Source organism: Hetaerina americana, unplaced genomic scaffold, assembly GCF_022747635.1.
Source record: "Hetaerina americana unplaced genomic scaffold, ioHetAmer1.1.p SCAF_6, whole genome shotgun sequence".
Classification (NCBI taxonomy): domain Eukaryota; kingdom Metazoa; phylum Arthropoda; class Insecta; order Odonata; family Calopterygidae; genus Hetaerina; species Hetaerina americana.
Window position 1 is genome coordinate 9,173,933 of NW_027287205.1, and position 9,590 is coordinate 9,183,522.

At 38.2% G+C, this 9,590-nt stretch overlaps 1 pseudogene; it reads left to right on the plus strand.

The window, feature by feature from the left end:
* The first annotated feature begins 312 nt into the window (after positions 1-312).
* On the plus strand, positions 313-430 carry LOC139695537 (5S ribosomal RNA; annotated as a pseudogene).
* Positions 431-9,590: the final 9,160 nt, after the last annotated feature.

Genomic DNA, 9,590 nt, shown 5'->3' on the forward strand with positions numbered 1-9,590 from the left:
GTGGTAAATAAAAAACAATTAATTTAATTGAATTAAATCAATTTGATTGAATGAAATCTTAAACCCGAATGTAGTAGTAGTAGCAGCAGCTTTATTGGAGGCGACCGACAGCTGAGGTCATTTGCGCCAATAGGGATGGATGGGGAAGGACGAAGGGTGGAAAGACACCCGGCGTCGCCATTAACCTACTCTTAAAGACGCAGAGGGGTCCGAAGCTTCGCGTCCCATCGGACAGACGGCTAACTTACTTGAAAGTGTTCTCCACAAAGCACCTCAAGTAGGGATTGGGATGCCATAAAACCTGAATGTATTGCCAACGGTCACACTACGTTGAGAACACCGGTTCTCGTTCGAACACCGCAGTCAAGCAATGTCGGGCCCATACAGTACTTGGATGGGTGACCCCTGAGAACACCGGGTGCTGTTGTTAATTTCATCTCTTTGGTTGGTCCGAAGCCGCACGCCTTGCATCTTAATATCGCCTCAAGGGCCCTAATGCTTATGACTACGATTATATGTACATTTCGCCACAAGGCAACCATGTACAGGGTTCGTCCGGAAAATAAGTGTACTGATTTTTTCCCGCCGCTCCAGGCGCGCCCAGCACCGCTCTGACGGGCTGCGATTGGAGGGGGGTATGTTGGCAAGCGACGCTGAAAAAGGCAGTCGGCTCTGAGCTGTGGTGTAGTGAGGAGCTCTGTTAACGCGAACCTCCACGCTCGACCCACGTCACGGAACGCGATGCCGAAGTTTTTGGAGGAGCGTTATTCCATCAAATTTGCGGTAAAGCTTGGGTAATCGTCTACCGAAACTGTCGGTATGATTAACCAGGCTTACGGGGAGTCAGCCATGTCCAGAAACATGATCTTTCGGTGGCACAAGATGTTCGTGGAGGGCAGAGAAGAGGTCGACGACGAACCACGGCCTGGACGCCCGTCAACGACACTCATCGACGAAAATGTGCGAAAAGTTCGCGATGTACTGAACTCTGATCGTCGTCTTAGTGTTAGGATGATAGCCGAGCAGTGTAATGTGCCAAAAACAATAGTGCACGAGATTATTAGGGAGCAATTACAGATGCGAAAAATTTGTGCAAAGTTGATGCCGAAAGTGCTCAGTGATGATCAAAGACTCAATCGTTTGGAAATCGCGACACAAATTGTGGATCACTGCAAAAATGATTCACATTTTTTAGAGAACTGTTCTGTTCCCGAAGATAAAGAGGAGTTTGAAAGGAACGCGATACGGGACTTTGGACGCCGTCAAAGAGGCCGTGACGACGTGTCTTCGAGAGGTTCCCGATGATGCCTTCGCGGGAGCGTTCCAGGAATGGGAACGCCGCTGGAACAAGTGTATCGACTCACAAGGGTCCTATTTTGAGGAATATTAGCTTAAGATATGTAAAAGTGTGATAAATTTTTTTTCCTGAGCTCAGTACACTTATTTTCCGGACGAACCCTGTATGTATGACTACGCCGTCTGGCAATCATTAATCTATGTGTAATTTTAGCTTTATTTCTTTGTAAAAACTCGAATCCCTTATGAATTATCAAGAATATACTCCAACGCAAAACATGTCTTAAGTGACCAGAAATGATTGGCCGGCGAGTATTTCAAGTCCCCATCGAACTTTTACATGGATCAAACTTTTGGCCTACTTGACTAACTTTGCTCTGATACACTTTATTATTGGACAACTGTCCGCCGACCTCCAAAGCGATTCAAAAACGCTATATACGTACAAGCGTAATTTAAATATTTCTCGGAATGAGTTAGAAATAAATGGCTTACTTAAGTGAAATTATTTTATTTTTCAATATAGTTTTCCTGTGCACTAGTGCACTTGGTCCAGCAATGTTCCAATGTCTTGATATTCCATCTCGAAAATTAGATTCCTTCAGGTCTGCAAATTACTCGTCTAATTCGGCTGTTAGCTCTTTATTTGAAGAGAATCTCCGTCCACTGAGGAAAATGTTGACCTCGAAAAAGAGAAAAACATCCAATGAAGACAAATCATGCAAATAAGGTGGGTGTGGTAACAACTCGTATCCAAGTTCACATATCTTTGCCATAGCAACGACACTTTGGTGCAGGAGTGGATTGTCTTGATGAAAGATAACTTTCTTCCTTGCCAAATCTGGCCTTTTTCCATGTATCATGTCATACATTTGGCCCAGGAAGTTAGCGTAATAAATTCCGATAATTGTTTGACCAGTAGGAAGATGATTTTTCAGCAGAATCCATTTTGGATCCTAGAAAACCGAAGCCATAACCTTTGCGGCAAAGCGTGTTGCCTTTGCTTTTGCTCAAGGCGTTGAATCAGCATCAAGGTTTTTGGTTCAGCGCGGTAAAAGTTACCCTGAAATTACCGAAATGTTCACAGCTGTTTACAGTGATAATACTCAAAAGAAAACAACCGTTTTCAAGTGGATGAAGCGTTTTAAAGATGGCCGATATCATGCATGATGATGAGTATATACACCTATTTGTCTTCAATGTCGTATCTATGGGTTAGGCGGAAGAAGGGACTTTTAGTCTCAATCTCACCCAATCAAGTCGATAAATAAAAAATAAAATAAATAAATAGACATCTGTTAGCGATTCCGAGAACCTTGCAAACTACCATGGTGCATTGAGAGGTATCTTCGTTTGAAACATATGGCACAATATAAATCTCTGCCAGGTTAAGAGAGAGTCAAGCGATCTCGGTGGTGTTGTGAATTATTCTCCGGGCAAATAAGTCTAGCCAACCTTATAAAACAAGATGATAGCCACTCGGTGACTAGGCTTAGTTAGCCATAAATGTCTAAGCGTAGTTTTTACCTTTTGTGATGCGGCATACTTAATTTCATGTCGACTTCATGGTTCATCATTTGAATAGATACGGTAGCCGATGCCATTTGTACTCCATGATGTTGGTGCGCTGCCTCGCAGTCACAAAATCCACCTGAACGGAGCAACCTAGTAAAACTAATTTCGTGGACTTGATTTGAATAGATTTATTTTCATTTTTGATGATAAAGTAATTCATTTAAAAAATAGTTTACAAAAATATGGGGACTGATATACCAGAAACAGCTGTACAGTTTCCTTCAGTCTTAAATATGCGCAGCCCAGTCAAAATACTGTGCTCTTGCATCCAATGGCCCGTATATCATCAAGAAATGCGAAATCCGTGTGTGTTTTCTTGATTTTGCAATTATTTTTTTCTCAGGCCGCATTACGTACCTGTGCTGACGGCAGCAACAGAAACAGCAGTAAATTTATGTCTGTCTCAGGTGAAGTTTTAGCTATGTTAACATAGATGCAGGATATTTTGTGATAATATAATTGAATTTTGATGGACTCCCAGGTACCTAATACCAATAGTGCTCTTTCAAACATTAATTTGCAACCATAGATAGTGAATTTAGAGTATTTTATGCACGTTCTTTAATGCAATTACGGAAGTTTTGCAGCTTAGGTATTCGTCATGCAAGCACGCTTCACTGCACGATGCCCCGTTGAATACAAGTATTTGCTAATTGAAAATTGATTTTAATTTGTGAGTAAAAAACTATGCTTATCCTTTGCTGCTTATCTTTCGACCGTTGTTACCATGGTGCAGCACATACGGGACCTGCACATTTGGGGTTCTGAATCCGATGACTTCCCGAATGGATTTCAAAACTTGAAGATTCGATAGGATCGGGGAAGAAAATAGATTTGACAGAATCATGTTCTTCTACCTAATTTGAAGAACCCAAGTTGCGGTTGCATTGAGTACCAAATTGCGGTTACTTCAAAATTTAGCACTAGCTATTTGCATATTTGATGACTTAACCTACTCATATGGTAAGTAGAGTTTTTTTAGCGCACCAATGTATGTTTTCCAAGAAACTTGCAACTGCCTTTTAAAATTTCAGAATTATCAGGAAAAGGTATTTGATTTTTTTTCTTAAATTATTATTTAAATTTAAATAGTTCACGCGAAATGTTTAGCCCGAATTAAATTTGATCGTACATAAAACAATTAAATAAAAAGAAATATTATGCCAATCTTATTGGGATTAGAATGAATATCTATTTTCAAATGTATAATTTTATTTGACATTTTTTTACTTTTCTTGCCATGTACGGCACCGACATTTACTAAACTAATTAACTTAATTTATTTGGATAAATGTAGATAATCATATAATTTAAATTAGTATAATTACATACTATTGTATTCCATAGTGACATGAAGTTGGAATGGCAAATGCATTACGGTTAGGGTTCTCATTTGGATGGGTAACACTTTAATAAACTTACTCTGCTATATAACCTAAAATTTCGTATAAAATGATGAAATTTTTTGGTGAAGAATTCTGCATGTCCGGGTTTTCAAATCTAATTAATCTACGCAGCCAAATTTTTTGGTGTTTCATTTATGGGGATAATATGTTATTTATTCCTTATTGCAAACACCTTGCATTCTACTTTTTGTTATTTTCCTGCCGGTTGCATTTTTAATCTGTCGTAAACTCATTAAAATTATATTCTTTTTTATGGGTGGTGACTTAACACTTCCCGGCACACGCCCTTGCGAGGTATTATGTAGATGTAGAGTGCAAACGCGAAGATTCTTTTTAATGATTTTGGCTATCACCTGAAAAATGACTTAAATTTACGATATTCTTTCTAAACACGAAATTCAATCAATCACTGTTAGCGTGCCGTAAGCGTACATAAGTTACAAAAATCCTCGTGTTAACCGGAACTATTGGTATTTTCGTGTTTCATGCTTTACGAGCTCACAAATCCGTTGTTGCAATGGCCAAAATTTATGAATTAAATTTTGAATTGCTACTTCATGCAGTCTTTTTGCCAGATTTAACCCCTGCAGATTATTTTCTGTTCGCAAACTTGAAAAAATGGCTCGGTGGTCAAAGATTTTCCCAACCGTGCAGAAGTGATGTCGGCAGTTAATGGCTATTTTGAGGAGAAAGACAGCTCTAATTATAAAAAAGGGTATTGAGCATATTGAACATCGCTGGGAATAGTGTATAGATCTGAAAGAAGATTATGTTGATAAATACTCGTAAAATTTTGGTGTTTTCTTCGTTGGGTCGATTACATCTGGGACCACACTAGTATATCGCTTCGGAATCGTGTTCAGTAGTTACATGATCTCCATAGCTTTTATTGATTTACCTCTTGAGGCTTTTAAGCTCACAGCTGTACTTTTTCTCTTTTTCCTATTTGCCAAGTTGGCGATGGAAAAACTAACCAAGCAGTGCTGCCTCGTGTAATTGTGACGTTGATAGACTGGTTGTTTTCTTGAGTTCCTTTTCTCGGGAAGTTGAATTACCTTGCTTATTTGTGAGAAGGGGCAAAAAAATGAAGTTTGGAAGGATCCGTGGGAGAAGGCGGTTAGCAGCTATTGGAAGTGTCAGCGGAATTTCCGTCAGCGGTGCGGGATGGGAAAGGCCAGGGGTGAGTTGGGCGTAGGAATGGGTGGTTTGGGGGAGAGACGGAGGGAGGGGGAAGGGGGGGGGGGCGGAGGGAAGAGAGAGGGAGTCGCGCGAAAAAACATAAAGGATTCATTGATTGCCCTTTAAAAGCAGTTCTTTTCGCGGGAAGTAGATGGCGCCAGCATGAGGCTGTGGTCTCTCATGCACCAATCAGGTGCGGGGGTTTGCGATCGGTGAGATTTCGGGCGTCTCCGCATAAAAAGTACGAATCAGTAATTTTATGAATTTTCCAGTAACAGCTGTAATGTTGATTTAGAAGGAGGAACGCTTTTTCAAGAAAAAAGCCCTACTAGACGTAGCATTTCTTTAAACTTTTGCGAAATGGTGTTGGTCAATGCATTTTTGCCCGATATTTTATCCTCGTACAATATTATAAAAAACAACCGTTTCCCTGGTGGCCATTAAACCTGAAGAAGCTGAATCGAACATCGGCGAAACCCTTGTGTTAAAAAAAACATTTTTTTATAGATAAAATCCCGGAGATAAACGCATTAACTAACTCTTTAGTAGTTACAGATTAACCTCCATTTTTTACTTGAAAAGCCCTCAAGCAATATAAGCCATTATATGACACAAAATAGCTTGTTCAGGGCTGTTTTTCAATTATGAAAATTATTTCATATATATATATATATATATATATATATATATATATATATATATATATATATATATATATATAAGGGCGATAGGGTACGACTCATGCAAATGAGAGACGAAAGAAAAATTGGTGTCAAAGTAAACAAAGTGGTTAGATAAGGGTGCAAGTCCTCGCCAATTTTATTCGACATATACGGAGAATAAGAATTAACGGAAGCACAAGAGATTGCCATCAAAGGAATTAGGATGAACGGAGGAGAAATTAGCACGCTTCGCCAATCCAGGGGCATCGCACTTATAGTGGAGCATCGAGAAGAATTGCAAGCATTCTTGAACATAATGGATCGAGCATTGCATGAGTATGACATGGAATTAAATAAGATGAAAGAAAAAACCTAATTTGTGGAAGAGAAAACCTGAAGGTAGATGTTGCACTTGAAGATGAGAAATTAGAGCAAGTGGAAGCATTCACCTAGGTCAGAAGAACGTATATACGAGATGAAAGAAGAGCAAAGAATATCTCGTAAAAAATATCTCAAGCGGAAAACGCATTAATGATAAAAAAGCATCTGTGAAGGTTAAAGAATACTTGACTACAAACAAAAATCACTTCGCGAAAACATTCCTATGCAATGTGGCATTGTGTGCGTCGGAGACGTAGAAAAAGTAGAAAAAAATCTGATCTATTTTTAGGCGATTAGGATAAGGGAAGGCGACGAAATTTGTTAAAGGAGGTGAATGCTAAAGATTAAGTGGACATTTAAAGTGAGATATAAACAAATTAAGAAGTAAAAGGAAGACTGACGGGAAATTATGTGGTGGAGCATATTAACGAAAAGAAGAACCAGATGGATTGAATGCAACTTGATGAACAACGACTTTGAAAGAGTAAAATATAAGGGAAAATATATGGAGAGGTCTTAGGAGGAAGACCAATTGGCAATCCATTGATCGTATAAACAGGGATGTAAAACAGAATGGGTAAGCAAGGACTTAGCTGAATGAGTATGGGAAGAATAAAGGGTAAAAGTCAAACAAATTTCGAATTGAAGGACTAATGACCGTGAGGGTACGGACATGTAATATAGGGGTTTATTAACGATCAATGGGATTGATGTGCATTGTTTATTATGATTCTATTCTATATCAAATGTATACTCTTTTTTATGCACACAACATACTTTCAAAGACATTCTGAGATAGAATAAACAAAAAAATGAATGTTTAATAATATGTGACAAAGTTTGCAATTCAGTCATCTGTTTACTTATGAAGTAGAAAGACGAAATTATGTTTAACAGATTAGCTTTGGAATTTTTGTAAAGAGTTAACAGAAAATTATTGGCAATAAATGAGGCAATGCAATTTTATCAATGTCAGATTTAGAATTCCTACAAATATAGAAGTAAATACATGCTTATAAAATTACTTCATGTACGCATTAATATGATATATATATTTTATGCTTCTGCCAAGTAACTCGCTAAAATTATTAAGAAAAAGAAAAAGCTTATCTGTTCAACAAAGGGGACATTAGTGTGTTTAGAGTAAAGTTAAAATACGAACTGGAGACATTTAGGTTGGAAGCTCAGAGCGATGGCACAGAATTTCACTTGGAAGTATTATTAAATATTAAACATGATGCCAAAAGGATGTTTCTTTCATAAAAATTCGAGCAAGATAATAAGAAATCAAGGAGGAATAGCGGAGAGGCCAGAGCGGCATTTAGGAGACAAAGAAAAAGCCACTCCAATTATAAAAACAGTTTAAAACTAATGAAAATCTAATGAAGACTTCGGAAGGAAAAAGTCGTAGAGTTCCGAGGAAAAGGAAACGATGATGAGAGAAGCCTCATGTATCTTTAAAAACAACGCGTCAACAAAAAAATTAGGGAAATATCTAAATGTGCACTCATTTAAAGGCAGAAAATGGTAAAATTGTTACAGACAGCGTAAAAAAGGCCAATGCCTCCTAGGTAATTTCTTTATAAACGCCCACACCAAAATATTAGCGCTCAAAATTAAGTCCACCGCACAACAGAAGACGACATGCCTCGGGAAGGAATACATAAATAGCTCAGAAATGTCAGAGCAAACACATTTACAGGCCCGGAATAACACCATTAAATTGGCTTAGTTAGAAAGCGCCATTTATAAAAGAAGAAATGGGAATTTATTGCTAATAGCGTGGATAGAAGATGACTGAAATATTCAATATGTTCTCCCTTTAAATAAATGGTTCTGTCAGTTTATCTACTTGTACTCTTTCTAGGACTTGAAATGGTAAGATGAAGATTGATCGTAAGAAAACAAAAATAATTAAAGCTCAAAAAATGCACAAGAAAAAAGGAATAGAAAGGGAGGAATAGAAAGGAAGGAATGGAAAACCTTGAAGTATCAAGGCAAACAAATTCCCAGGCCTGGAAGAAAACTTGTTAGAATACTGATAAAACTTAAGGAAGGCATCACGATAGACATGCATTTAAAAACAGTTTTTCGCAAGTCGATAGAAGAAGGTGATACATCTCCCGAACAGAAAGTAGTCCAAATAACCCATTTCCAAAAGGTGCCACGATGGGAAGGGCCCCATTAATTACAGGCAGGCTTTCATAAGAAATCGAAAGATAAACATTTAATTAGGTTTGCGAAACAGAGGAAATTATTATGGTAGCAAATTGGCAGACATCGCTGGTAAGATAGACACCGTGACAAATAGATTCAGGGACTCATTCCTCTTTTATTGTGGAAAAAACACGCTCCAAATCGAATTTTGCATAAACTTCTCTTTAAATCCTTACTCAACGTATCTGCAATCAACTCCCTTCACTTGTAAAAGCTTTATCTGAGGCAATTCCCCTTTAAATATTCCGAACAATTTGGCCATTTGGATTAAAAACACTTCGCAGTTGGAGAAATGTTTCCACCTTTTCCGATTATATCCCTCCTATTTTTTAAGTTTTACTTCACTTTCTTTTTCTCGGAAACCTCATAACATCTGTTTTGCTTGGATTGATATTCTTTTCATACCTATCACACTTGTTTTCTAATACCACTTTTACCAATGCCTCCACATGGCCGTTGAAAATTACAGGTGATAGTTAACACCCCGGGCTGGCTCTCTTCCTTCCACTGCCCATCTCAACTCTCCATCCGGAAGAAGCATGTGAGTAGTCTGAGTCGCACACGTTACGGATAAGTTGCCTATCTCACCCATTTACACATATTCTTTCTAGTAATTTCATCAATTGTAGCCAATTAAATCTATCAAACCTCCTCTGAAACTCTACGAAACAAGTAAATATATCTTGATTATATTCCATGTTTTTTTTACATTAGTAATCTCATTACTGCTCTGGCATCACTCGTGCTTCTCCCCTTCCTGGACCCAAACTTACAGACCCCCAAGTGATCGTTTGCGCTCCTCTCCATCATCTCATCGATGATATAATATATGACCTCAGTTACTTGCAAAATATAACTTATTGTCCAATAGTCC